The sequence below is a fragment of the Anas acuta genome, chromosome 3 (genome assembly GCF_963932015.1).
Source record: "Anas acuta chromosome 3, bAnaAcu1.1, whole genome shotgun sequence".
Taxonomy (NCBI): Eukaryota; Metazoa; Chordata; class Aves; order Anseriformes; family Anatidae; genus Anas; species Anas acuta.
In genome coordinates, this window is record NC_088981.1 from 16102941 (window position 1) to 16130882 (window position 27942).

General features: G+C 40.2%; 1 long non-coding RNA gene across 2 annotated transcripts in view; it reads right to left on the bottom strand.

The window, feature by feature from the left end:
- Positions 1-27942, bottom strand: part of LOC137853461 (uncharacterized) — an 81594-nt gene that overhangs the window by 42855 nt on the left and 10797 nt on the right. Inside the window, exon 2 of one of the 2 annotated variants that reach the window (XR_011094522.1) lies at positions 14980-15033. The exons of the other annotated variant lie outside the window; for it this stretch is intronic. This is a non-coding gene — a long non-coding RNA (uncharacterized lncRNA). The remainder of the gene's footprint in view (positions 1-14979; positions 15034-27942) is intronic. 2 annotated transcript variants of the gene reach the window in all.

The window sequence follows — 27942 nt, forward strand, 5'->3', positions numbered from 1 at the left end:
GGAACTGTGAAAATGATGGTCGTTCTGAATCAGAAAGTAACTTTCAGCTCCCCAAGGTAGCCAGATGGTGACAGCAGGAGACAGGCACTTGAGTGGAAAATCTTAAAGCTGCTCCCATTTTCCTCATGTCCAAAAGGGGGCATGTGAGAGGTGAGAGTGATAGAGACAGCACAGCAAATGTCACATTGCAGTTATTGAATCTCCACTGATGTGAAGGGCATAGAGGTGTTGAGCTACAATGTGGTTAAAAATGGTTTGAGAGACCTCTGGTTCCATGAACAGGCACATCTTCAAATCCCCAGCCAAGAAATATGTGCCCATGGAGCTGGTCTTTCCAATCTTAGGGAGTTTTTATTCCTACAGCAAAGTCTAATTTTCTTTGTCACAACAAAGGCAGATGGCTTAATTTGCATCAACATGTAATAAACAATATGCCTTTCAGCAGAGCCAGGAGAGGAAGCACCTTAATTCTTCCCGGTGAGTGCTAAAAACCCTGGCAGTGAGGATGAAAGCAAAGGGAATCAAGAAGTGCTCTCAGAACTTCATTCTATTAAACACAGATGTCTGTATGCATGACTCTCCATAACATGCAGAAAAAATGATTAGACTAAAAGTTAATAGGAGTATATGTGGTTCACTTTTCTGGCTCAGCCACAAAGCAGTCAATGGCAATTTCCATGGTTGAACAGTTTCCTTACAATCACAGCTGGGCAATTAAACTCCTGCCTGGCTAAGTTAGAAAACTGGGGAAGGAGGCAAAGGGTTTATACTGGGAAAAAGGGAACATTTACTGCAGTTGATTTGGGTTAAGCCAGTATTTTTAAATTACATCAAGCTACATTTCTAAATGAAATGCTTTTTAAAAAGTCCAAATTTTTTGTATATATTTTTTAAACAAATGTCCCCCCTGATTTTTCCTTTGCCCTATTTTTCAAATTTACTGTCTACTCATAAATAGTTGCAGTCTCCCTAATACTATGGGTTTTGACAAATAAATTATTTTTTCCAAATATTTCTTCAGAGTTTTCGCTAAAGCTCTGTACTCTCAGTATTTCAGCATAGCTGGGTTGGGAATGGTAAATCTATGCTATTATTCTTCATTTAAATACAGAAATAATAATCTGAAAGTTACTATGTTTTTTTAACCTATTGAAAATTTGTGCCTCTATCTGGTGGCTTTGACCCAGAATTGAGCAAAACAAAGGGAATCCTTCCCTTGATTTTAATGTTTTTGGACTAAGCTCTCATGCTTTAGCAGAAGCAGCAGCAAAACCTGTTGTTTTGCCACTGTGATATAATTATTTTTTTCTTCTGTCAGTGTGCCCCAGAACACCAAGTCAACAGAGCCAAATGCACATCTTACTCAGCACAGTATGAGTAATGTAGGTCTTCACCAGGATTTTCTCCGGTCAAAGCAATGTAGGCAAGACAGATATAGTTACTATATGCAAAAATACAAAACCCCACATTATTATTACATATTCAAGACTGAAAAAGCCATGATAATTTTTTTAAAAAAGCATTCTTGTAGCTACCATCAGCCACAGAGAGAAGCAGGAATGCTTTGGGGACTATCAGAGCATGAACAATGCAAGAGAAAAATATGGTTTTATTGGTGCTCAGGACTAGGAGGATAATGCTGCACAAGTCAAAATGCAGCAATGTTTGGGAATGCAATAAAAATTTGTATTGGAACACCAGGATCAAAGGGGGTTTTGTCCCTGCTGTTGGAAAATACTGATTCTAGGAACGATACAGAAATCAGCAGGTACAAACCTAGAGTACAATGTCAGTAAGTCACACCCCTCCTTAAGTCTCCCACTAGACTAGGGCATAATATTATTTGCCAACTAAAATGTTCTAAATCAGTATAAATTTTAACTTAAGAAAAATGAATGTAAAAGAAACCTTCAAATGGGACGACTAAAAGTAAATATAAAAGGTCTTATGTGACTCAGGTAATCATAGAATCATTAATGCTGGAAGAGACCTTCAAGATCATCTTGTCCAACCATCACCCTACGAACAACGTCACCCACTAAACCATACCCCTAAGCTTCACGTCCAACCTTTCCTTGAACACCCGCAGAGACGGTGACTCCACCACCTCCCTAGGCAATCCGTTCCAATGCCTGACTACTCTTTCTGAGAAGAAATGTCTCCTCATTTCTAAATTCAGCCTCCCCGGTACAACTTGAGGCCATTCCCTCTAGTCCTGTCACTAGTTACCTGTGAGAAGAGCTGACTCCCAGCTCCCCACACCTTCCTTTCAGGTAGTTGTAGAGACCATAAGGTCTCCCCTGAGCCTCCTCTTCCCCAGACTAAACAACCCCCAGCTCCCTCAGCTGCTCCTCACAGAACTTGTGCTCCAGGCCCTTCACCAGCTTCATAGCCCTTCTCTGGACATGCTCCAGGGCCTCAGTGTCCTTCTTGTACTGAGCAGCCTAAAGCCTAACACAGTACTCTCGAGGTGCAGCTTCACCAGTGCAGAATACAAAGGGACTATCACTTCCCTGGTCCTGCTGGCTACACTATTCCTGATACAAACCAGGGTGCCATTGGCCTTCTTGGCCACCTGGGCACACTGCTGGCCCATGTTCAAGAGAGCGTTGACCAACATGCCCAGATCCTTTTCCTCTGCACAGCTTTCCAGCCACTCTGCCTCAAGCCTGTTGAGCAGCATGGGGTTGTTGTGGCTTAGCACTTAGCCATGTTGAACCTTATCCCATTGGCCTCTGCCCATCGACCCAACCTGTCCAGGTCCCTCTGCAGAGCCTTCCTACCCTCTGGCAGATTGACACTTCCCCCCAACTTGGTGTCAGTTGCAAACTTACTGAGGGTGCACTCAATTCCTTCATCCAAATAATAAATAAAGATATTAAAGGCAAATGGTCCCAACACCAACCCCCAGGGAACACCACATGTGACCAATCACCAGCCGGATTTCACTCCATTCACCATCACTCTCTGGGCCCAGCCATCCAGACAGTTTTTAACCCAGCACAGAGTGTACCTGCCCAAACCATGCACTACCAGCTTCTCCGGGAGAATACTGTGGGAGACCATGTCAAAGGCCTTGCTGAAGTCTAGGTAGACTACATCAACAGGCTTTCCCTCATCCACCAGGAGGGTCACCCACAGATTATGGGTCACCTGTAATGATTCTACATCTCCCCAGGAAACTACCTGGAATTGTTATTGTACATCAGAGGAAAGATAGGGAAACTGGGCATAAAGGATGTGGTTATTCACTGTGTGATCAAACGGAAATCAAGCCATGTTTAGGCTTTTAAGTTCAACATTTTATGATTTTTTTTTTAATTCAAAAATCATCCAGAGATGGGTTTCTCAGTGTTGGGCATAGTATATCAGGTTAGCTAGGAAACATTGAAGAAAGCTTTGTTCCCCTTCCTACATCCTCCAGGATGTTTCAGTCACAAAAAAAGAATTTTAAAACTAAAACCAGGGGTGGGGGGGGAGGATGGACATGGACACTACATAACATTTCTTTTCTTTACAAGTGAAATACTTTCCAGTACATCCATCAAGCACATCCGTAGTAACCTGGAAAACCTAGAGAGAAATGCTTCTATGTAACACTGGTAAGAAATCCCACTCAGAGTGAGGAGAAACAGAGGAACAATTATCATAATGACACGTGAGCAATGGAGATCTTTACATGGGGGCTAGAAACAAGCCAGATTCAGATGCCCTGAAACTGGTGAGGCACAGCATCTGCAAGATAACTTCTCAGGCAGATCCTTGCAATTGTTTTGATGCAAAATAATTGCAAGAGCTTCAGATCATGTGTTAGGAGGAGGTCATGTGTTCAGGCCATGTGCTAGGAAGAGAGTTCAAACATGCAGAGTTTATGCACATAGACAGATTTCTTGCATTGTGTTCTGGAACATCAGTGATTGATCAACGTCTGAGACATTCTTCTGGACTACAACCAAGTGATGAGATCAGTCTTTGTCATTCCTTAAGATATAAGGATATCAAGTGATCGCAGGAAAGTCCTTTCCCTCTTTGCTTAAAACAAGCATGCACAAAGCAGCACATTTTTCTCCTAGTGTGACTGATTTCATCCTGCAGCATGGTCCAAACAGGATGTCAGACAAACAGCACAGGAAGACAACTTGCAAAGAGCAAAGGCTGAGACCTCAGAAGGAGATGCGTGAGAGGGGCAGCCAAATGTCCACAATGCGGATGAATATCTACATTTCTGCCCTGGTCCTCAACAGGGAAGAAAAAGGCATCAACTCAAAGAAGGAAAATTAAGAAGAGCTCTGTTAGGACTATTAAAACAACTATTAATACTTTATATTTCTGTAAAACTATCTATTCAATCTTCAGTCTTCTTCAAGTCTTAAACTCCTTTTGGAGCTCTTTGAAGGCAATAAGCACATGGGCATGGATGGTCCCATTGATATAATATACTTTTCTAAAACCTTTCAACAAAGTTCCTCTCCACAGGTTTTTAAGGAAACTAGGCTGTGACTACATAGGAATGAAGCCTCTTTTTTGAATTAATACCTGATAAAGGGACAAGAAACAGAGTAGTAATAAACTGTTCATGACTAGGAGAGAAGTCACAAGGAGAGTTCTCAGGGGATCTGGGCTGCAAAATCTGTTGTCCAATACATTCATGAATGCTCCAGAAAAGGGGTGGAGGGTGGAAAGAACAACAAAAGAAAATCAAAGAATGGGCATAGTTTTCTGAAGTTATGGGAAAAAAATAACATATTCAGGGTAGTAAGGATGAATCATCTATGAAAAGTCTTTTCTGAAGCCCTACAAGACTGAGTGTTGGAGCAATAAAGTGGCAGATGAACTGCCCTGCCCCCCTCCCCCCCCCCAAAAAAAAAAAAAAAAGTAAAAATAAATAAAATGGGTAAAAAATAAAGGGGAAGGGAAGGGAAGGGAAGGGAAGGGAAGGGAAGGGAAGGGAAGGGAAGGGAAGGGAAGGGAAGGGAAGGGAAGGGAAGGGAAGGGAAGGGAAGGGAAGGGAAGGGAAGGGAAGGGAAGGGAAGGGAAGGGAAGGGAAGGGAAGGGAAGGGAAGGGAAGGGAAGGGAAGGGAAGGGAAGGGAAGGGAAGGGAAGGGAAGGGAAGGGAAGGGAAGGGAAGGGAAGGGAAGGGAAGGGAAGGGAAGGGAAGGGAAGGGAAGGGAAGGGAAGGGAAGGGAAGGGAAGGGAAGGGAAGGGAAGGGAAGGGAAGGGAAGGGAAGGGAAGGGAAGGGAAGGGAAGGGAAGGGAAGGTTCTACTTCTGATTTCTTATGTGCTTTGAATTTAAAACTTGCTTATTGCTTCCACTGTAACATGGCTTACCTAGCCTACATTAAACAGAGCACTTCTGTGATTTGAGGAATGTAGGCCAGAAAAAATATGCAGGAAAAGATTGGAGGTTGCAGGACAAATACTGCACTGTCACACACAAGAGTGACTGCATTGAAATTGATGGGATTGTACTGGTGAAGCCATAGGAAAGAAAGCCAATCTGACATCTCTAAAAAACACTTTTTCTTCCAAAATACTAAAATATCCACATAGGGATGTAATCCCTATATCCCTAATGTGTATCTGGGAGATGAAGAATAAACACGCAAATGAAATATTGCAATCAGTTTTTTTACTGTTAAACTAAAAGAGCTTAATCTATCTGTTCCTTGTATTGAATTTCTGCTCATGTAACAGTTTCAAATTTGGAACTGGGTACTCAAGAAAAAAAAAAAAAACTGCATGTATCATTATTGCTCGTTTCAATTAGGCTGAAAGATTAGCTGTAATGTCTGCAAAAACCTGCTGTGGAATATCCTGATTCTTAACTCCACCCAGCAAAAGCCCTGCAGAGATTGCTCTGAAGTGCTTCCCATGGAGATCATGAGGTTTTACAGAGGATAAACACAGAGTTTGGCAAATAGATTTGAAATGACTGATTTACTCAGATTTCCATGTTTACTGGTTTGCCACTGCTATAATTTGTACTTGTTGTCATATCTCATCTGGCCACATTCTGCACATTTTGTAAGAGGCGTTCTGGGAGGATTCATGTTTTGTAACTTTAGCACCACCACATGGTTGGCTGTGTTTTAAAATCCCTTTAAGAAACTGATTTTTTCCTTTTCTCTCTCTCTCTCTTTTTTTTTTTAATACCTTTTCTTCTCTTTACATGGTTTCTTTTTCACAGGCATTAAATAAATACTTGAAACCATTTCCCACTTGGAGCAGGTGCAAGATGAAATACCTCATTCCTGAGCAATCAAAATCTGAATTCTCTCTTAGGGCGGTAGGGTTCCCATTATTCCCTTGAAAGCCCCTAAAAGCAAATGCCATTCTGTGCCTGAACGTACTGGCCAAAAACATTTGTAATCGACAGCTAGAACATTCAGTTTCCTACTTCTTTGAATATTTCTTGTGGCACATTTTCAAAAAATGTGCTAATATTGTAATAAATAACAACTCTTCTCTTCAAAAGAAAATAAGAAAGAAGCTGCCCATGCTGACAGCAACAGCGGATGCCAAATGGAAGATATTCAGAGTTCATCTCTCTAAACAGACTGAAGAATTACCTTCCTACTTCTCTTTTCCAGGTACACATGTGCATGATGAGACAGGACGGGACATTTTAAATGTGACTTCATCTCTCCCTCCAACCCTCCCAGGTGCTGCAGCCAGGCCCATGCACCTCATCCCATGCTCTCCCAACTGCTCACGCAAAGGGCTAAAATTCAGGTACCACCTATTCTGCCTCAGAGAGGTCTTTACCATAAACAGAATGCTGAAATCTAGCTGATGACTGCAAGTTTTGCCATCAGGCATTAACCAGTATATTTGACCCAAAAAAAAAAAAAAAAAAAAAAAAAAAAAAGAACACAGGTTTTCATAACATGAACAAATACAATAGAAGTTTTTTTAGTGTTCATGTTGGTCAGGCTATTTAACTGCTACGCTGTTTTTCTAGATATATGCCTGTAGCAGAGGAAAGTGTGTATGTCCCTGTCATTGTTCATTAAATGGACAGACTGAACAATCTACTCTGAGTTAACTGATGAAAAAAATCTCAATTTAGTTGAAGTCTGTTATATCTCAAACATCTAACAAAATTTTCAAAAGAAACCAAAACCTATACCAGGGAAATACTGGTGTAGTCATCACCTAGGAAAGTTTACAGAACAGATTTGCTTTAGGGAAAGAAACAAAAATAAATGTGACTTACATTCAGTCTCTTTTGAATAATTAAAAGTCATCTCAAGCTGCAGAGTAGACGCAAATGGCAAATTCAGTGTACCATTTATCTCCCAAGTTTATTCCTTGCTGGAAGTTTCATTCCTGAGGAATTTGTATCTGACTTCGGCAAGATGGGCAACCATACTACAGAATCCACCCTACAGCATGCAGGAGGACACCCTCAGTGCTTAATCAACCAGAGTTTCAAAAGTAATGAAGTACATAGCTCACCAGTAAATAACCACCTTGAATAACAGCAGTGTGATCATGTACCACCCTTTACTATTTCAGTTATCAGAAACAGACATTTCTACCAATATTCCAAAGCCCTAAAAGGCACGTTTATGTATGTGTACATGTGGAAATCAAATCTGAAGTATTTTGGCATCACCAATGGATTGCCAAGAAGGTATAACAGAAAATGGTGCAATAATAACATTCAGATAAACAACTCTATTTATTTGCAGGTGTAGTCTCTTCCACTATCTTGCCTTTGCAGCAATGCCTAAGACGTGGTAGCATGTTGCCCCACATTATTTTTTAAATAAGGATTTCTGAAACAAGCATCATTCTGAGTGGTATTTACTGGTGCTAAGTGACATGAGATACTCTAAACGTGGCCAAGTTATCACTCTCTCTCTTGATATATATATATAAATAAAAAAGGAGGTACCCTCATGGGTCAAGTGGAGTCTCCAGGTTGAAATAACCTGTAAAATTTTATTTACCATCCTGTTGTATTTATTTCTTTTACTTGATCCAATATTAAAGTGTCAGTGTCTGCGATCATCAGAGAAAGACTGGGACCAAGGAACACACAAAGGAGAGCGAAATATAAAAAATACATATATATATATATATATATATATATATATATATATATCATATTAACTTAGGTTGAGGGTTTCTTTTTTTGTTTAATCAAAATATATGAAAATGTACTATGCCAATGTGTAACAGAAAAATAACCCCCATCTGGATTGGTGCATCCAGACCCACAAAGTGCTATCAAAACCAAAGGAGTTAAGGCTGACAGAAAAGTCTGCCTGGAGGGATGCAAATTAAATATCAAGACCTTGTGTTTTAAGATGACATCTCTCTGGAGAAAATTCCTTTTACTAAGGCCCATAAGGAGTAACAGTGGTGTTTAGATCATGTTTTAGCATATCAGGTTAGCACAGGAGGTCACGTCTGCAGTTTCATGACCTGTACTTTTTAATCCTGACTGAGCAGAGATGATAGGAAACTTGCATTTTATACCTGTCTTGTAATACTACAGCATGGAAAAATCCCATTATCTTTATTCTTTCTGCCAGCACGATTTGGGCAAATAAGGCAGCTTTCATTGACCTCCTATTTGTCACACAATATGCCTTCAGATTTCATTTGCTTGCTTTTTCCTCAAACTTTAATTTAGCATGTATCCACCTATGTATACAAATACATATATATATATACGTATATATGTAATATATACGTATATATATTGCATATATATTGTATGCATACCATCTATTGTGTACACCAATGTAGACAATGAGAGGCAACGTGGTCCAGGCAGGAGCCATGTCCTTGGCTCAGACGAGGGGGCTCCAGAAGAGCTGGTGCCCTTGACACAACAAATTGCCAGCAGCTTGGGGCCCCTATTTCTGGTCTTTCTTATTTCAGACTCTTCAAGTCATTACAAACCCAGAGGAAACCACTTAAGTGTTTCCACATCAAGTTCATGACCTGATGCTGCATCAGTTTATGAAAAGACAACAAAGGCACCATCATGAGCTTTTACTGTGCTGGACAAGGCCTACATGATATTCACCTTCTAGCCCATATTGAAGCAGTATTGAAGTAGCGCTCTTTTGGAATAAACACACTTTTCCTTCTCATCTTTTGACACAAACCAAAAAAAAAAAAAAAAAAAGAGGAAAAGAAAATTGCCCATATTAAATGTTCCATAATTTTCTGCTTTGCTGAAAGCAGAAATGAGACCATCTGGACAATAACATGCAATATTTATGCCAAAGGTTTCACTAGTATCTAATGAAGAGTACAGGACCGAGTGCCTGTTTCAAGGACAGTGTTATCTCTAAGAAAATGAGCATGCCTACAAGTGCAGCATTTCTTTGGCTAAGATATTCAGAAGTAACAAGGAACTGTTCACATTTGATTTCTTGAATGTTGGAAGCAGGTTAAAGGGCTTTGCTCTTAGGTGACAGGGTGATAAAACAAATGCTAAAAATACTGCTCCTCGAACATATTTCCTCACTTGCACTCCAAAAAAAATAGGTCCTCCCCTTCCAGAAGTTGGGCTTTCTATCACATTAAAGAGAGAGAGGGAAAAAAAGACTGCCATTGCACCTCTGCCTTTAGATCTGGACCATGGAATTGATGTTCATATCCATAAGCAAAGGCTGGCCACATCAGTGCTTTGCTGCAGAAGAGGTCTCCTTGGTCTCCTCCCCTCCCAGCAAGGCCACAGAGGAGCTGCAAAGCCTTCTGCAGCCACCTAGCCTGGCTTAGAGTCCAAGACAACCACTTAGAAGCACTTATTCTAACATCTCTTTGACTTTCACAAAGTCTCCCAGAAGCTGTAATTCACTGTATAAACCTTGTTGAAGCACATAAATTCCATCTCTATAACACATATAGTAAATGAGTCCATCAGGAAACAGGCTGTGAGGAGTTGAAGGCTATTACTGGCATACAAAAACAGACACAACAGCAGCAAACTGCAGTAGCAACATCAAAAAGTGAGGAAAGAATAATTTCCAGAATATGAAAACATGCTCAGGTTAATTTCAAGAGGGAGATTCTAAGATTCTAAAAAAAAAAATATATATATATATATATATATATTAACTAACGCATTTACCCTTTTACACCAAATAGGATAGCGATTTAAATAAAACCCTATTGCACATTACTGGAGCTATTATTTCTCTGCAAAGCTGCACCATAAGATCAGCCTAAAAGCCATCTGCTTGATTGCTTGATTTTCCTTTCAGATCATTTATCAAAAGACATTTTTAATGTTTTTGTCTGACTAGTAAAAATTTTTGAGCTTCAGCCAATCAGTGAACCCAGCTGAGTAATAAAGTGTCAGTTGCAAGCATAATCCTTTCTCATGAAAAAAAAAAAAAAAGTAAAAAAGAAAAAAAAAAAAAAAAGCTTTTAAAAGATAATAGCAGCTGAAAATAGAGCAAGGAAATGAAAGTTTCAGGATTAAACCCTAGGGGTATACCAGCAGTAGCACAGTTGATCCAGATGCACCTCTCTACCTGGATAGTAGGCAATGCCTGGATAATGATAATTTTATTGTTGTCAACATATGTACACTGAGGTCCATCCTCAGCAGGCTGTGCAAATATGGAAAAAATGATTCTTTCAGTTTAAGGCTTCCACAGAAGTGTAGATGCAAACTGTATGTGCCTTCTTTTCAAAACAGAGAAGAAATAATTATATTCAAGTAGTAATTGGAATATCTGGCACATATTTTCCTATTATGAATTACTACAGAAAAGCTAATGGAGGGAATGTTTTGGGTAACAGAAATACTTTATTTTGCAGCCCAGAGACCAATATAGCTGGACATTAGAGTTTTGTATTGTTCATCTGTCTAACAAGAATCAGCATAATCTTTAAATTCAATGGAACAGGCTTTGAGTTCTCAAAATTAATCTTATCATACCAGGGGCACGATAGTGTGAATCAACAGAAAGATTAACATGCAGTTCTTCTGCATTACTTTCCATGCAAGTCTCTCAAAGCCTATACATAAACATTTAATTAAGCCTCACAGTGCCCACACAAAGTAAATAGATATAATTAAACCAGTGCAAAGTGTTATGCTTGAACCCAGATGCAAAAGGCACAGATACACATTCTTGTGCAGATTGAATGGGGAGCACTGAAGATGCTGCTGCAACTTCCAGTTCCTCCACTGATGAGCATTGCTCCCCTGGCCAAAACATCCAGCTGGAGGACTGTGTTCACTTCATATTTCCCTTGAAATAGCCTACAAGTGCTTATGGGCTCAAACATGTCAACTTCCAGCTGGAGAACAGCAAGGAACAATGTCTCCAATGACTTGTGCTGTCCAGAGACTGTGTATCCTCTTGTGGTATAAAACAGCAATGACGTGGTTCAAAAAAGAGAAGAAACAGTGATTATTCTCGTATCAGCATCAGAAGTCCCATTGGATGCATTTCTCAGTGCACGTGACTAGGCTAACTGTACATTTTTCACCAACATTGAAAGAAAGGTGCATCAGCTGGATAAGAAGTAACTTTACTTTGACTAATCATATTTTATGCTCAAATAGAGCCTTAAATCCCAAACGGTTCTGAAGAATTTAGCAAGCCTGACAAATTGTGCAGCAGCCCAAATCTTTTGCCACTTGGCAAAGCAACAGTGAAATCAGGAGACACAGTTAAGCCAAATTCATACAGGGGTAGATATATATATATATATATATATATATGGACTTAATTCTGGTGCTGTTCAGCAACACACGACAATGCGCTGCCATGGTTTAAGACAAAAAGGGTGGAAAAAACAACACACCAAACCACCACCAATTAGGCATACAATTCAATAAGCCTCTGGCTGTCATACTTGGGTCACTTCTGCTCATCTGAGCAGCTTTAAGCTGAGAGACATGTTAAGAAGTTTCTTCTCTTGCCAAGAGAAGAGAAACTACCACCAGGCCTCTTGAAGGAACAATTGCATGCAATTATTCATTTTCTCCAGCACTAGTCAAAAAAAAAAAAAAAAAAAAAAAAAAAAAAAAAAAAAAAAAAGCCCTGTAATATATTTTGATTACCGGGTTTCTCACTCAGAGGAGGCTGGCTAAGGTCTCTGAACTCAGAGGCAGTTCAGCCATCCAAGGACATTGGCACTGTGATTTTTCTCCTATCTGGCTGATTACCACTTTGTTTAGTGTAAATGTTAGTGGTGGAGACTGTCATGTTTGTCCAAAAAAATAGATGGTCAGTTGACATTGTAATTTCAGCCTTCAAGGATATTCTCTTGTATCCTTGCAGGCTTGCAGGAATCATAGTGTCCAGAGAAGATATTCCCTCTGACCTGAAAATTAATCTTTAAAAAAAGCTACTCCCTTGCATGCTGAGGATGAGCCAAAAGTTAATGAGAGAAAAGCTTTGAAACCAGGTGTTTCCTGGTGGGTGAGGAAGTGTGAATTTACTACCAGGCAATGGGGATAGGACCAAGGCATGGTTTTTATATGTTGCTTGAGCCAAGGTAATACATTTTAATATTGGTCAAAATACAAGTCATTTATCTCATTTACCATATACCTTTAGAGAAAAACAGTAGTTCAATTAGAGTTATGTGCAGCCCTGCCAGTGTGAGCCTTTGCACTCATTTTGTACACAGAAAAAAAAAAAAAAAAGCCTTTTATTAAGACTATTACATTTCTTAATTTGTTTTACTGTTCACTTCCTTGTTATTGTTTTAAATTCACAAGGGATAATTTTAAACTAATCTTCTCATCTTTTGCAGCAAAGCCTCATCAATAAACACTGAAAGGATGATTAAAATATCACTCCATGTAGAGCAAACTAAGTAAAAATTACTGTGGGGAGTGAATTACCTTAACAGAGATGTAACACCACTGCCTTAATTTTATGAAAGATTTATCATTGGAAAAGGAAGGAAGGAAAAAAAAAAAAAAAGAGAGAGAGAGAAAGAGGAAGGGAGAGGAGAGGACAAATTCCTAGAGCTGTAAGTAGGCATTAGTCAAAATAACTTTAATCATATAAACAACATGCTTTGGTCTAATGCATATTCATCCATGGTGAAGGAATAGCTCAGTGGAGAAAAATGGTACAAAACTCATCAGCACATTAGGGTGATATATGCAAGTGTATGTAACACGTGTATTCCCCTCTCCTGGGCAGCTGCTTGCTCTCCAGACATTCAAAGAGCCTGGGAGATCTGCTTGCTGCTCACCTTTGACTCCCACCTTCATTCACACAGAGTTTAGGACATGAAGGCTAGTGCTGCCCACAAAGGAAAAAGCTCTGGTGGTTAAGGCACAGGGGGGTTACTCCCATCACCCAAGCAGCAGTGGGGTGCAGGTATGGGCAAGGAAACCTGAGCAGGCAACGAAGCTCATGCCAGTTATTGCAGTGGAGTGGGTTGGACTACCAGGACCAGCTGAGTGTTTTATCTCCATCACATCTGGTTTGCAAGGCCTGAAGCCAGAACTGCCATGTGTATCAGCTGCAGAAGAGGACTGTGGATCCAGGGCTTCACACGGAGCTTGAGTCTGTCTGTATTTGGATGGCAAGTTTCAAGCAGATGGACAGAATTTAGCATGCCTGATCAAATCAAAATTTCAGGTTACCAGCACAAATAGCTCCCTCTCTTTGTACTTCTTAATTACACTTTAGTTAACAAGAGAAAACTTTACCCTAAATTGACAAACACTTTAATTAAAGCATAGGCTTCTAAGTTGAATTCCAGTAGCTCTTTAATGTTTTGTTCTGGTTTTGTTGGCTTGTTTGTATGTTTGTTTGCATTTCTGGTGAGGGGGACTGCAAGCACAGGGATGGTGGCAACTGAATTAAATGCAGAGCAACTAAGAAACTGCAAGGGGTGTCTGTCTTTTTTATCAAGTATATTTCTACCCAAATTTGGATTTTAATCTCATGTAGTTACTGTCTAAAATGCAAATAATTAAGCTAGAGCACTGATATTTAAAATTTCCTCCCTTGGGAAGTCATGAAGCCTTTAATGTGGCAGAAAAAGTGATCAAACCAGGCTTGCATTTATGTCCTCAGACCCAGCCTGGTGGAGGGCAGGAATACTGGCTCCCTTCATCCTTTCATCTCATTGAGTGCTTTGCCATCTCTGGAGCTGCTATAGCTGTTGATGTCTCTATACGGGAGTGCCCCATCCCTGCAGTTCCCCCAGACCTAAAGGGAGCTGCAGCATCTTGGATGTGTTAGGCTCAGCATGCCTTGCTTCCCTGGCTTTTATGAGCACTGCTCCCAGTTCAGCTGCCATGAGATGGGGATAGCTTGTGAGTCAAGTCAAGCTTCTCAAATTATTTTAACACAAAAAAAAAAAAAAAAAAAACAGTGCAATTTTGTTCTAAAATACTCTGGTAGAAATGTTTTAAACTGGGTGGTTCCTGGTCTCATCTTCCATTAACAGTCTTGAGCTGTTTCCCCTCTAGCTACACAGAGAAGTTTGTAAGGTGTCAGGCTTGGATTTTTAGTGTTTGTTTTGTGTGTGTATGTGTCTTTTTCATTCTCATCCCAAAAATATTCATTTATTCTCTTGAAACACTTCCAGTGTTGCTTGCCTAGTTACTTACCTTTTAAGTGTATGAAATCAGAGATACTCAGTTTGTGTGCTTGTCAAATTAATTTTTGGCACTTGCAAAATTAAGCTATAAACTTTAGGGATATTTATAACTTTAACCTAGATAAAGATATATTTGAATTCTATTTTCAGCTAAATACGTTAATGATGTCTCACATTTTTATGTTTCTTTCTGGTACTAACCAGGTGACAAAGGAAAGAAGCACAACGTTTAGCAGTCCTTGGCTGATATATAATTGCACAAGTTTACCATTACAGCCTCTTTGAATGAAATTGTTTTACCCATTCAGAGCTGATGCATACTTCTTAATTCTGCAAAACATAAGGTGTACTCATCATTAAGAGGAAGCCAAAAGGACCAATATATTCCTGAGTCCTGCCAGCCACTGTGTTCATCAACTCACCAAACGAGTCTTGAAATAGCAGCTCTCCGTGTGCAGGTCCTGCTTCCCACCCAGCTCCAGGGAAAGAAGAAAACCCTCATCTCAGGAGACTGTCACCTCCTGGGCTTACACAGAGAAGCAAGCAGGTTGTTTGTCATAGGGCAAATCTCCAGGAGAACCAGACATGGAGCCATGGTGTCCAGCCCTTGTTGCTGTGCTCAAACCAAGGGGCCTCTCTCGGCCTTCTCCTTCTTGCAGTCCTCTGTTTCCAAAGATGTTCTAAACACTGCAAATGTGTCCGATATGCTCTTCTTTCCCATCCTTTATGGGATTTCTCAGTTGATTCTTTTGTTGCTGCCTTCCCCATCCCTCTGCTCCACATGGATTTCCCTAAGAACATTCTTATTTCTGATATATTGATTTTCTCCCATTCTCCTCTATGAAAAAAGGCAAAGTATTCACCAGTGTCTGCTGCTCATTACAAGATTATCCTTTCCATTTTACAGAAACCCCATTGTCTTGTTCACTTCTTGTTCTTTACTGAGGTCTTATTTTTAACCTTTTTTTCCAATTTTCATTTTGCTTTGCATCTTTGCATCTCTGCTGCTCTTATGCCTTCTTTAAGATGTCCCGTTTTATTCTGTAATCTTTACAGATCCCCTTTGAGTTTGATCTTTCATAACTTCTGTGTCCTTCACTGCCCCTCTTCCTGCTGGAAACTCCCTGCTAGCTGCATCAGCCTTATTTTACTTTTACAGCGAAGTCCCACTCTCATGTCAGTACAATAGCAAAACTCCTATTGATTTCAGTGGGAATGGGGCTCTTGGAGTATTTATGGCTCTGAACAACATACATAAACCCCATCTCGTGTGGGAGACAACATAATTAAACAATAAGGCATGACAGACCACATCACACTGCTGATTAATGTGTGCACTGGGTGTGTAATAAACACGAGCCTCCAGCACACCTGAGGTGCACATTAATCAGCCCTATTGTACAACCGGATCATTATAAAATGGATTCTTAAAACATTAAAATGTCCTATTTTTTAGTGGTAGCAGTCATTAATTGGAGTAGAGATCCTCTCTTGCATCCACAGCTCCGCAGGGCTGCAGAGACTTTTTCCGGTACTGTTCCTTAATGTTGCAGAAATAAAGCCAGGATCCCATATTTAGTTTAAAAGGACAATCTGCTTATTTATCTCCTTGCCTTTGTCACATTGTGGGGAATAACACGGCACCATGGGGGTCAGAGACCCCTATGCTACCAATCCTCTTTGTGATGAATATGAGGAAGCAAGGGAAGACATCCAAAGGAGCCTCTACAGACAACTCACAATGATATTATGAATTTTGGGAAACACCCCCAAAACACCTGCCTGCAGACTACACCCCTTTTCATTACCTATCCCCTCAATCTCCCATGTGTTTCCCTCCTCACAGGGCTCCTTGGACTTACATAACCCACCAAAAATCTCCAGCCACTTCAGTCTGTTAAGACACATGCATGCGCTCCCAGGAACGATTCCTGCCAACATGTAGGTATCCCCTCCACTTGCCTGCAGATGTAATGAACTCTGCTCTTTGGTACTGCAGCCAATCCCACCGCCCACAGCAGTCTGTATGGTGGGGCATCCTGTGTAGAATTATAGAATCATTAAGGTTGGAAAAGACCTCGAAGATCATCTTGTCCAACCATCCACCTACCACTAATATTGCCTACTACACCATGTCCCTGAGCACCACATCCAGCCTTTCCTTGAACACCCCCAGGGACGGTGACTCCACCACCTCCCTGAGCAAACCGTTCCAATTCCTGACTGCTCTTTCTGAAAAGAAATGTCTCCTCATTTCCAACCTGAACCTCCTCTGGCGCAACTTGAGGCCATTCCCTCTAGTCCTATCACTAGTTACCTGTGAGAAGAGGCTGACCCCCAGCTCCCCACACCTTCCTTTCAGGTAGTTGTAGAGACCATAAGGTCTCCCCTGAGCCTCCTCTTCTCCAGACTAAACAACCCCAGCTCCCTCAGCCGCTCCTCACAGGACTTGTGCTCTAGGCCCTTCACCAGCTTTGTAGCCCTTCTCTGGACACACTCCAGGGCCACGATGTCTTTAGCAGCTTGTATTAGAAGACAGCAACCTTCCTGATGGTTGCAATACTGAGCAAATAAGGAAGTTTGTTCTCCTATTTTGCTTTTTCCTGATAGCCTAAGCTCTTTCACTTCTTGTGGCCACAAGAAACAGGTCAGGTTGTAGCTGCTCACCTTCTTCACCTGAGAAGGGTCCTTTTTCATCCAGTTAGCATCCCTCTGTGATGTGTTGGAGTTCCTGCCTTATACTACAATCCAAATGGTAGTACTACCATGTATATGCTACCATCCAAGCATCCTACCTACAGATGCTCTGGTAAACATGGTATGCATTCAAGAACATGTACCAAGTGGGACCATACTGCAACTCAAAATCAATAGCTATGTTTGGACTCAATCACAGTGGGCCTTAAGTCAAGTAAACTGGAAATTATAACCCTGTTGGACTGTATCAACTGTGTTTTGCACCAAGGATTGAGTGGGCTTTGTTGTGCGTGTCCCAACCTCTGCAAGGTCTTGCATGCCGCCATGCGGGTATGGCCTTGTGTCAGCACCCCTATAACCTCACCTCATGTGCAATGCCAAGCACCGCACACTCCTGCTGACATCTAGCTGTATCCCCAAACAACTCTGAGCTCATGCATAGCCTCAGGTTCGTTCCCAAGCAGTTAACTTCACATTCACAATTTAACGTAATTTTCCTGTAGCTGTAACTTCCCAGATGTCTTTGATAGCCAGCCCTCCTGCAGGAATCTGCAGGGGGTTGTGGAGGATGGAATCAAATAGCTGATGATGCTGAGACTTCAGGCCTAGCACCAGTTTCCAAAGCCATCCAAGCCCCCCTGTCCTGGTTGCACTCCACTATTCCTTACATCACACCCTGTCCCAACACACTTCCACCTCTCACCACCTGGCAAGTAGTGGCTGAAAGCCCTGCCCCCTCACACTGCACTCTCTGATGCCCCCTATTAATTTCAGTTTATTATCCCTCCTCCTGTGGATCAGATTTGCAGCTTTGTGCTGCTTTTCAGTACAGAATGAAATAAATGAGAAACAAGTGATAACAGTAACATAAGAGTGTCTAGAAGTAGGTCTCACTCAAACTTCAGGACTGAAGTTTTTGGTTGCTTGGTGATCTTCCCCAACAGAGAGAGCAATTCTAAAGATCCACTCCTCCAAATTCTCCTCTTTACTAAATAGTTTCTTTCTCCCCATTTACCCTGAGAAGGGCAGCTAGATGCTATGTTGTTTTCCAGTTTAAGGCCCACGCCAACATGTTCCGAAAGTGCTGGCATTTTCATTTTGTTCGATTTAATGGAGGGTGACTCAACCTCTAGGCTGCTTGTTTTTTGAAAGCAAATCCAATACATGGTGCTGCAGAGTGAGACACACTGTAGCCCTTACACCAGGCATAGATTTAAAAGCAAATATTTGTTTCCTTTCCAAAATAACTTGATCCCTGATCAGTTCTGATATATCTGCTCATTTCTGTTCTTAAGGGATCTACCACAAGCTTCAGAGATACAATAGTTTTTTACAACCCATCAGTTCCTTTTCTGCCATGTTGTAGCATATAGGCACACTGGTAAAGTGGCAGGTGATGATGATTTTTCTTCTTGGTATTAACTGGCTTGCAAATCTGTATCATATTTATCCAAGATGAATCCTTTATCTAGAAGAATCCTAGGGGAATTATTTTTTCTCCCCATGTACACTGCAACATTCTGGGGAAGCAATGGAATATCAGATGTAGCTATAAAATGTCTGGTGGCCACATTAGAAGTGTCCTCTTCTAGAAGGATAGGATGAGCTATTCAACCAGCAGATGGGATCTAAACATTTAGATGTAAGAACTGAATTTGGAAATACAGAAGAAAATAAAAGTGTGAAGCGTATTTTGTACAGAACACAACTCAAAATTGCAGGTTCCTAGGACTCAGCAGAACTTTGTAATTACTAAATCATGTAATCAGCTGCTAGCTTGGTAGCTGTGCAACATGAGAGAAGCAAAATTCACCACAATGTATATGGACACCTTAGTATTTAAAACATCTTTAGAGTCCCTGCTCTCAATACAAAGGGAGCTGCATGTCAGGCATGCACAGACTGTTGCTGCAAGTCAGAACTCTAACAAAACCCCAGCAACACTTGATCAATGTAAATAAGAGGTCTGTCATCAAAATGGCAGCACAGGAGCAAGTTAACCTTGAGGCAAGTGACTTCAGGTAGGATTAGATGAGAATGGATTAAAGGAGAAGTCCCACCGAAGAAGACAATTTCCAAGTGTCTCTTTCTATACCCTTTACCCATCTCATTTGAAATATTCAGACTTTTCTCTAGATATTCAGTTTTGTTGTCTTTTTTTTTTTTAAAAAAAAAAAAAAAACATAAGTGAATCACTCTTTTTGCTGTGACTGTGCTCTCCAGCTAGTAAGAAAATTTCAGAAGTTTTTGTAGTAAATAGCTTCCAGCAGAGAATGATTAGCATGAAGATTGATTGTGTGATTTGCCATAGTATATGGTAAATGTTTTCTACAACTAAATAAGAAGAGCATGATCCTACTCTGTGGGAGGGCTGGTTTAACTGCTCAGAACATCCCAGGGAGAAAAAAAAAAAGAGATGCCATTAAAAAACTATTAAAAAAGTACTAAATAATGTTCTCTTTCCATGGCAGGTCAGAACAACCTAGCACTGTTACATCAATATTTAAGTTAAACAACTACATGTATAATTACACTTTTAATACTGAGAGAAAATACTATATTCGATGGTATCACACCTTTAGTACCAAACAGCCAGAGGTGGTTTTCAGGTAGCTATCAGGTAGTGTGGCCCTCCAGCTATTCATGGGACCACCTGGGTCTCCATCTGACCTGTGGCAATGGTGAAGACAACTCTTGTAAGATTTCAGTGCTGTACAGCCAAGTTTTGCTTCCAGGTTCACCAGAAGTGCAAGAGCTTCAACTTCTAAAAACATAGATATCTTCAAATGTGTAATAAGATGTTAGTTTCATCACAGACCATAATCCTTACACTCACATTCTTTCACCAAAATTAGCAGACACACTATCAGAAACCCACAACATATGCCTGCTTACAAATAGTGATGGTTTCCATAATATAATAAAAAATAACAGCATATTTCAAGATCTTTGCAGATGCAATCCCATTTTCTGTGATGGAACAAGCCTATTTCAGATGAAAGTGAACAGTGTACTTGTCCAGGACCCCACAGAAGTGTGCAAACTCACCACAGTGTCTGTGAGAAGAAAGACCAATCTGTCTTGGGACTCCATTTCTCACAATGCCCAGATAACATGATTTCAAGTGTCCTACAAGCAGCTTTGAATGGTTTGAGCTGCTTTTTTCCACCATCAATACTGCAGCTTTTTCAATGATAGAAGTGGGGCAAAGCAGAGCCCTCTATAATTCAGCACCTTCAGAGCAGGGAAAAAGATAGCGACAAAGAGCCCTTAAACTTCTGTACCATCTCCCCATCACGGAAAAGGGAAGAGAAACAGGCTCCACAGACCTGGGAGAGGAAACCAGATGGGATGTGGGCTGATGTTGGAATTTAAGACTGTTTGTTTGGCAACAGGTAGCTCTTCATAAAATACTCCATGATTCAGTCTCATCTGGGACTCTGCAAGCAGAGCTCCAGCCAGAGATGATGATGATACTATAATTTCCATGCACATGGTGCATTCACCAGCCCTTTCTCAGGGTGCGGACCATTCACAGTGGATAAGGAGTTGGCTTAAGGTCACACCCAGAGATCTCTGGTCAATGGCTGTGTCCAGGAAGAGGCTGGTGATGAGTGGTGTCCCTCGGGGGTTTGTCCTGGAACCAGTATTGTTTAATAGCTTTATCATTTATTAAAATAGGTTTATCATTATTTTATTGATATTTGAGTTCCCTTCCAACCCAGGCCATTCTATGATCCTCATGCATTAGATAAGGGGGGAGAATTCAATCTTGTACATTCTCTTTTAAACTTGGGATGCTTAATCTCAGAAGCACATTTTTTGCTTGGCCATGCAAACTTTTTAGTCCATGTTTCTATGTACATACTAGGAATAGTTTTTCAGTAAACAGATGAGGAGACAGCAGTGCTTGCTGGCAAACCTTCAGCAGACTAGATGCCTACAGGCACACTTCTACCTTGCTCTCACAGAGGGCTAACTTTGCAGTAAGCTTGCCTCGTTGCTGTAGGGGGGTATTTGCCTGGATTGTGGTTATATGAACTGAATCCCTTGACTCAAGATCCTTACACAAAAAGGAGTGCCAGTTACTTAAAGCACAGACAATCAATTACCTGAAAAGGTTATTAGAAGCTACAATTTAATGAGCAAAAGTCAAACTGCAAAGAGAAAGATCAAGAGCAATTCAATCATTATTTTAGTCCCACTGACTTCCAGATACTTCCACATGTGCTACAGAAATAAAATTATAATCCATGCTGCAGAGACACTATGGGAAATCCTGGGTATGATTTCCTGGCCTGATTTTATTTTTTGCTTAGCCTACTGTAGCTGGTAGTGTCTATACACTAACATATTCTCCCTTCTGCTTTAATTTGGTCTTAGAGCTTTCTTAAACTGATTTTATGCTTGCTTAAGAAACTGTGTTACTTCCAGCAAGAGGTGGCTTTTACCAAGAGCATTTCCCCCAATACCTTTTTAATCTTTCTACCCTTGACCTTTCAGTTCAAAATATTAAACAAATCACAAGCTATTACTTTTATTTATTAGGCTATTAAAAGCCAAACCCACCTTGTTCCAGAAGTTAAATTGGAGAAGAAGAGCCCAAAGCAAGGAGGACTGGATAATTATGGTACAAAAGACCAAACATAAATGAATTATTCTCATGACATTTTCCATTCTTGTTACCATCTTTGTAATGAAAATGAGGTGTCAGAAACTTAATCTCTCATACCCAGACTTTATATTATTTCAGTTATGTGCTACATTACTTTGATGTTTTTGATATTTGGAAGTTGGGCCAGCTAGCCAATCCCCTAAGTTCCTGATTACAGACTTAACTTGTAAGAGAGGGATAGAAAACCCAGGTAATCAAAGCATACTTCTTAAGCAGAGCTGAAAGAATGGTCAGGTAAGGGGGGGGAAATGGTACCTGAGCCCAGGCTTTCCCTTCCTTTCTTCTGGATGGAGTTGGGCAGGGCCAAACGCAGAATCAGACACATGCACACCCCATTACTTGTGACGTTAGCTCATCTGAGGGATGAGAGGGATGCTTTGAGCCCAGCACACTTGGAAGGGAGGAACAGGAGTCCAATGCTTACAGCATCTGAACCCAACGCAGATTCTTTTCAACAACCAGAACCAACACTGAAATGTGTCCTCAACATGGAAAGGCTCTCCCAGGATCTTTCTGCTCCAGGTGTACTTCATGTACTTCAGTGACACAAAAATTCTCATGTATTCTTGGATACAGGTGGAATCACATACTTTCAGGAGCAAGAGATTTTGGAAAAGTAACAATTGTAACTTTCAGCAGTGTTGTTGGTATTTTAAATGAAGAAGCTATTAGGAGAAAACGACACTTTAGGATTATTTGTTTTCTAGAAAAAAAAAAATCTTTTGCCATCAACAGTTTTGAACTTTAAGTGATCTGTGGGGAATTCAAAAGGACCTAGTATATCAATGTAATCTCAGAAACCCTTCCATATTCAACATGGCCAAATGGCAGCATTTATTCACCGGCTTCTGCTCAACTCTATTTTTACAGACAGGCACATTAACTTGAAAGGCTAAATTCTGAGCAACTGGACAAAAGATCAGAAAGTACATATCAATGAGGAAGTAGAAGAATTTTTTCAGGTGCAAGCCAGATATATTTAAGTATTTGACTTACAAATATAGAGTCAAAAGAAGATGATATTAAAAAGTATATCTGAGGTATATTTAACATCTACTTTTCTTTGCACTGGAAAAACCATGAACCTTCATATTCTGCAGCAGCTCAAGGTGATGAAGAACAGATGTAAGGGAAGTGGTGGGGTCCCTTACCCTTCCCCAGCAGAGGAAGGTCAGGTAATTTCCTGCTATGTCTTATGGTACAACACAAAATTTAAACTCTTCTTTCGGAAAGGTTCTCATCACAAGGAGTCTAAAGGAAGTTGTATTTGCTGTTATTGCTTGTGTTATTGCCACTGGATGAAGACATTAAAAGATGTAAGGAAAGGGCTGGTATGCTCACAGATAAGGAGTTCCCAAATGATGCTTTCACCTGACCCTTGACTGTATGTAATCAGTTGTTCTTAGGAGACCTACTGACATTTCTGTGTTTCTGAGTTTTATAGCTAACCTTCTGCAATAAGGTGAGGATGATGACCATTTGCTTCTAAAACAGTAACCTTGCTATTTCTTTCACACTACCCTGCTAAGCACACATGAGAGTGCTGGTCTTGGTCTCTGTTAATAATAATAAAAGAGATATCAGACATTTCCTAAGAATCAGGTTACAAAAATGTAGCTGAGAGACATACAAGGACATAAAAATTCCAACAAGATAAAAGTATCCCTGTTTACATAGCAATTCTGCTTCATTAGACTCTATGTTGTTTCATTATATTCAATGTCATTTAGCTTTGATGTTCATTTCAAGGCTGCTTATTTGTATGAAGGCAGAGAGGGAGAAACAGTAAAAACTGTGTTGAATTCAGTGCTGAAATGCAATAAAATATATATATATTGTGTTCTAGCTAAGAAAAAAATGCTGCTGTTCGCTTACATATGTTACTATAACAATTATATCCTAAAACCAGAGCAGAGTTCAGGTATTAGATACTAAATCCCACAAGAAGAGAGATTCTTAATTGACACTGCTAAGAGACTATTCAAAATTGTGGAACAGAGACATTTCCCCCCTCTATGCATAATTTGTTAGGTGAAAATCACTATGATTTCAGGCTTTAAAGAAACCTCTTCTTAGGGATGAATTGCACTTGTCAGTACTAAGGCATGCATCCATCTAGGGTCTTTCGCCAGTGGCAAAAATCCACGGGACGTGGGCTGGTACCTCTGAGGCAGAACAGACTACCTGCTACACCCTAAAATTGCCTATTTTCCTGAAATACATTTTATCAAATTTCTTATATGCTGCAGCTTAAGACCACTAAGGGTTTAATTTTTCTTTTTATTGTATGCTATTTTGTGCATCTTGCTATAGGGTTTCTCTGAAAGTGCATAAACTTATTTTAATTGTTCCCAGTGCTGACACCCATTTAATTAAATGGCAGTACTACAGAAAGATTTATTATACAGAAACAGACACTTTTTTAAAGCAGTAATGGAATATATAATAGATGTGTCACATTTTAAAAGCCTAATTAAATCTATTGTTTCTCCATGTCCTCAGCATGTCTCTCTCAAGTGTAAGATATAATTTTAAATGGCTAAGATGTTTATTTCAATGATCAGACAAGTCGGATCCACATTTAGGATGGTTGCTCCTGGCAAAGCTAAAGGACTATTCAGTGAGTGTGTGTGGTGTGGGATGTTCAATATAACCCGAATAAGTGAAGGGAGTGAAAACAAGGGGATGTGTTTTGCTCTCCATGGTTTTCATCTGATGTCCTTGAAAGTGCAAGTGAGCTGAGTCAGGCTCAGGGAGGCAGGTGGAAATCCTGTCCTTTTCCCTCCTGAGAGGCACAGTTTTTGGTTTTTTCTTTGTTGTTGTTTTTTTGGTTGGTTGTTTTTTTTTGTTTGTTTGTTTGTTTGTTTTATTTTTCCCCAAATTTAGCCTGGCCCTTATAAAGCCTTATAAAAGTCTGGAGCTGGCTGGGAGTCCGCAACTTGGATAACAAGCTTTATGTGAGGCTCCCTCCTAGCTTCAGGTTTTTTGCCGTAGTAAAAAAGCATAATTATTAGGATGGAATTAGGTAGGATTTTTTTTAAATTCCAAGCATTAAACCAACCCTGCTCTCAGAATGGAAGCTCCAAACACTTATGCAAGGAATTAGACTAGAGCCTAGCATTTTTTTTTTTTAAATAGAAATTTCCCCTTTCTAAGCTTGAAATGGAAAACCGGTGACATTTCACAGAAAACTTGGACTCCAGCAGAGAGGAAGGATTTCTGTCCATGAAGCTAAGCTCCTTTGCCCCAGCGGTGTTTCAGTAATGGACCAGACCACAGGCGCAGGCTCAGAGCTGTTACTGCAGTGACCAGAACCATTTCCCTTCGTCCCCTCTGCACTGTAAATACCATCAGGGCTGATTTTAAGGGCAATCAAATACTGCAAGTCCCTAAAAATGAGAATAATAAGACACACGAAGGGAGTCAAATTCCCTTAGAGATCACTAGAAATTATCAGAAGAAAATTCAGTACAAGCTAGATATCAAATGTAGTAACTCGGGAAAAAATAGCCTTTTATGAAGAATCAGAAACATAGCGGTTTAGTCTTTGCCACGTCTAGCCTTTTATAGTGAATAATACATCGTAATTATTTAGTCTTAAATAAGTAATTACTTTTTTCCTTTTTCAATATTCTGAAAATAATTATATTACTTAAGGTTCATTAACTGTTTCCAGCAGAATAACCGGCTTTATTTAATTAGCCAAATGAAGCTTTTTAGTTACTTACTTTCTTTCTTTCCACCACTGATTAAACATTAGTTTCAGAAGATTAGCAGCTATTTTCTTCCAGTCAATATGCTCTCTAGTTTATAATCTCGTCTGGAAAAAAATGTGCAGTAAGTTAAACTAAAATGCTATGACTACTTAGAGAAGACATCAGGGGGAAAGAGAGCTTGCTGGACTCTTTCATCTGCTATATTGCCCATTGCAGTAGAAATGGTAAAATGCTCAAAAGCAAAGTGAATACTGCTTGTAAGGGACTGAGTTCTCTTGCTCCACCCTTTGTTACTGGCCAAGAATTGTGCTCTGGAAATCCTCTTCAGGGCACCTGCATGAAATAAGTGTAAAACTAATGTAATATATCAACTGTGTACTCCACTCACGCAGCTTTGCTGCCAAAACATATCACTTGACAGGTTGAAATATGAAGTATTACTCTCCCAATCCAATTCCAGCACATGAAAATGAATATCACATTAAGGGCATCAAGCATTCAGGATTTATGCTTTTTCTTGTATCTGACTTCAGGCAATTCCTGCAACAGGGAACTCTACATGTTTTCTATGCAGCAAGTAGAAAGCAAACCTTGCTCCTGCATGATTTGGCTGTCCCAAAGGGGCCAAAAAATGTAAATTCTGTACATGAGATGATTTTTGCAGCACCCTTGGCAAGCATTCTACTCTGCCAATCCCTGGCGTCAAGGTGGTCACCTGTCTGGGAAACAAGTCACCCTAGGGAAGAACACACTAAGCTTTCTGCCACTATAACTCCTAGCCAACTTGAAGCAGGCTCAGAGATGTGACAGCAGATAATTTTTGGCAGCCACCAGGCCTTGCAATGAGGCTGCCTGGCACATGGTGTCAGACTGCATGCATGCCAGTAGGCTGGGAATATTTTTATCTATGACTTACGGTTCTAGCTGCCCAGTCACTGCATTCATTTACCACCACCCCTCACAGAAAACTATCTAGCCTCCACCATGTCAAACATCTGGACAGCCAATAAATGAGTGACCAAGGGATGACAGCATAACTTTCATTGCATTAAGAAAATCATTCACTCTCCAGAAACAAAACTGAAATATACCAGCTCCCAGCTACTGTTTTATTTTTCTTAAATTTTAGCAAACAAAACCTCAATGCCTATAAAGCACACAAACGCAGGCATAAAATTTTACATTCCCCTTTACAGTAGAGAAAGAAATGGTATGTCAGCCTGTTTTGCCATTTAATTTTTGTGCCCTGTGCAGGTCATATTTGCCTGCAGCAGAAAACCCAGAGCTTTTTCGTCTGTCCCTGAAGCACGCAGAACTAAGCTAATTCCTGCACCTACTACAGAACTCAAAATGATGCACTGCTGCAATGTACTGTGGGTTTCAGGTAGTGGGTATTAGTGGGAGGTTCATGATCAGCATATGGATTTTTAGTGAGGGCATGAATTTATTTCCTTATAGATAATAAACACCCAACATGAAAATCTAATTGATTGCAACCAAAAACTACAAACTTTCTATAGATTGCAATTTTTTAAATATTGTTTAGTTTTGCCTATTCTGTGCTCAAAGCCTTCTTTTACTCATATCATACAAACACAGATGTAAAATATCAGTCATGTCAAAAATCTTTTTGTTTGACAATATAAGATGACTTTACTGCAAACCACAGATACACTTCTTAGGAGATCTTTTACAACTTGGATAAAAGGAGTCAAGTTTTCAGGTAGACCTCTGCCTGTCTCCATTTTGACAATACATTCAACTTGCCAGAAAGCTGCAGATGTGTCAAATAGCCAAAAGCAGAGAGTAAAATTCTAGCTACTGAATTTTTTTTGCTTCTGAGTTGTTGCCCTGCTATTTTCTGGTTGTTTTCTGAGCACAGGTATGCTACCTGTCATGGCCACCTTGGTCAGCCTTTGTCTCTTCTTGTGCACAGACAGACAAGGGCCAGCTCTGCCAATAGCACCCAAATAAAATAATTTACTTCTAACACAGATTCAGTTATATACCTTCATATAAGCACAGAAAACAAATGTGATAGGAATATCTCATCTGAATTTCTATACAGAGCCTACAATGCATAATCACATAATCCCTGCAGCAGTGAGAACAGTTCTATAGGCAACTGATTTTGGACAGAGCCTTCTGTGGTTTTGTTTGTGTCAATACCCAACCAGCTGATAGTAAGAATTTGGGCATTATTTATCACAGCTGTCAACACAGTTGTTTGCATGATCTCCTCAAGCATTATATATAATTTTTACAGTGGGTTAAATCTTTCCAGAATTAAAGAAAAC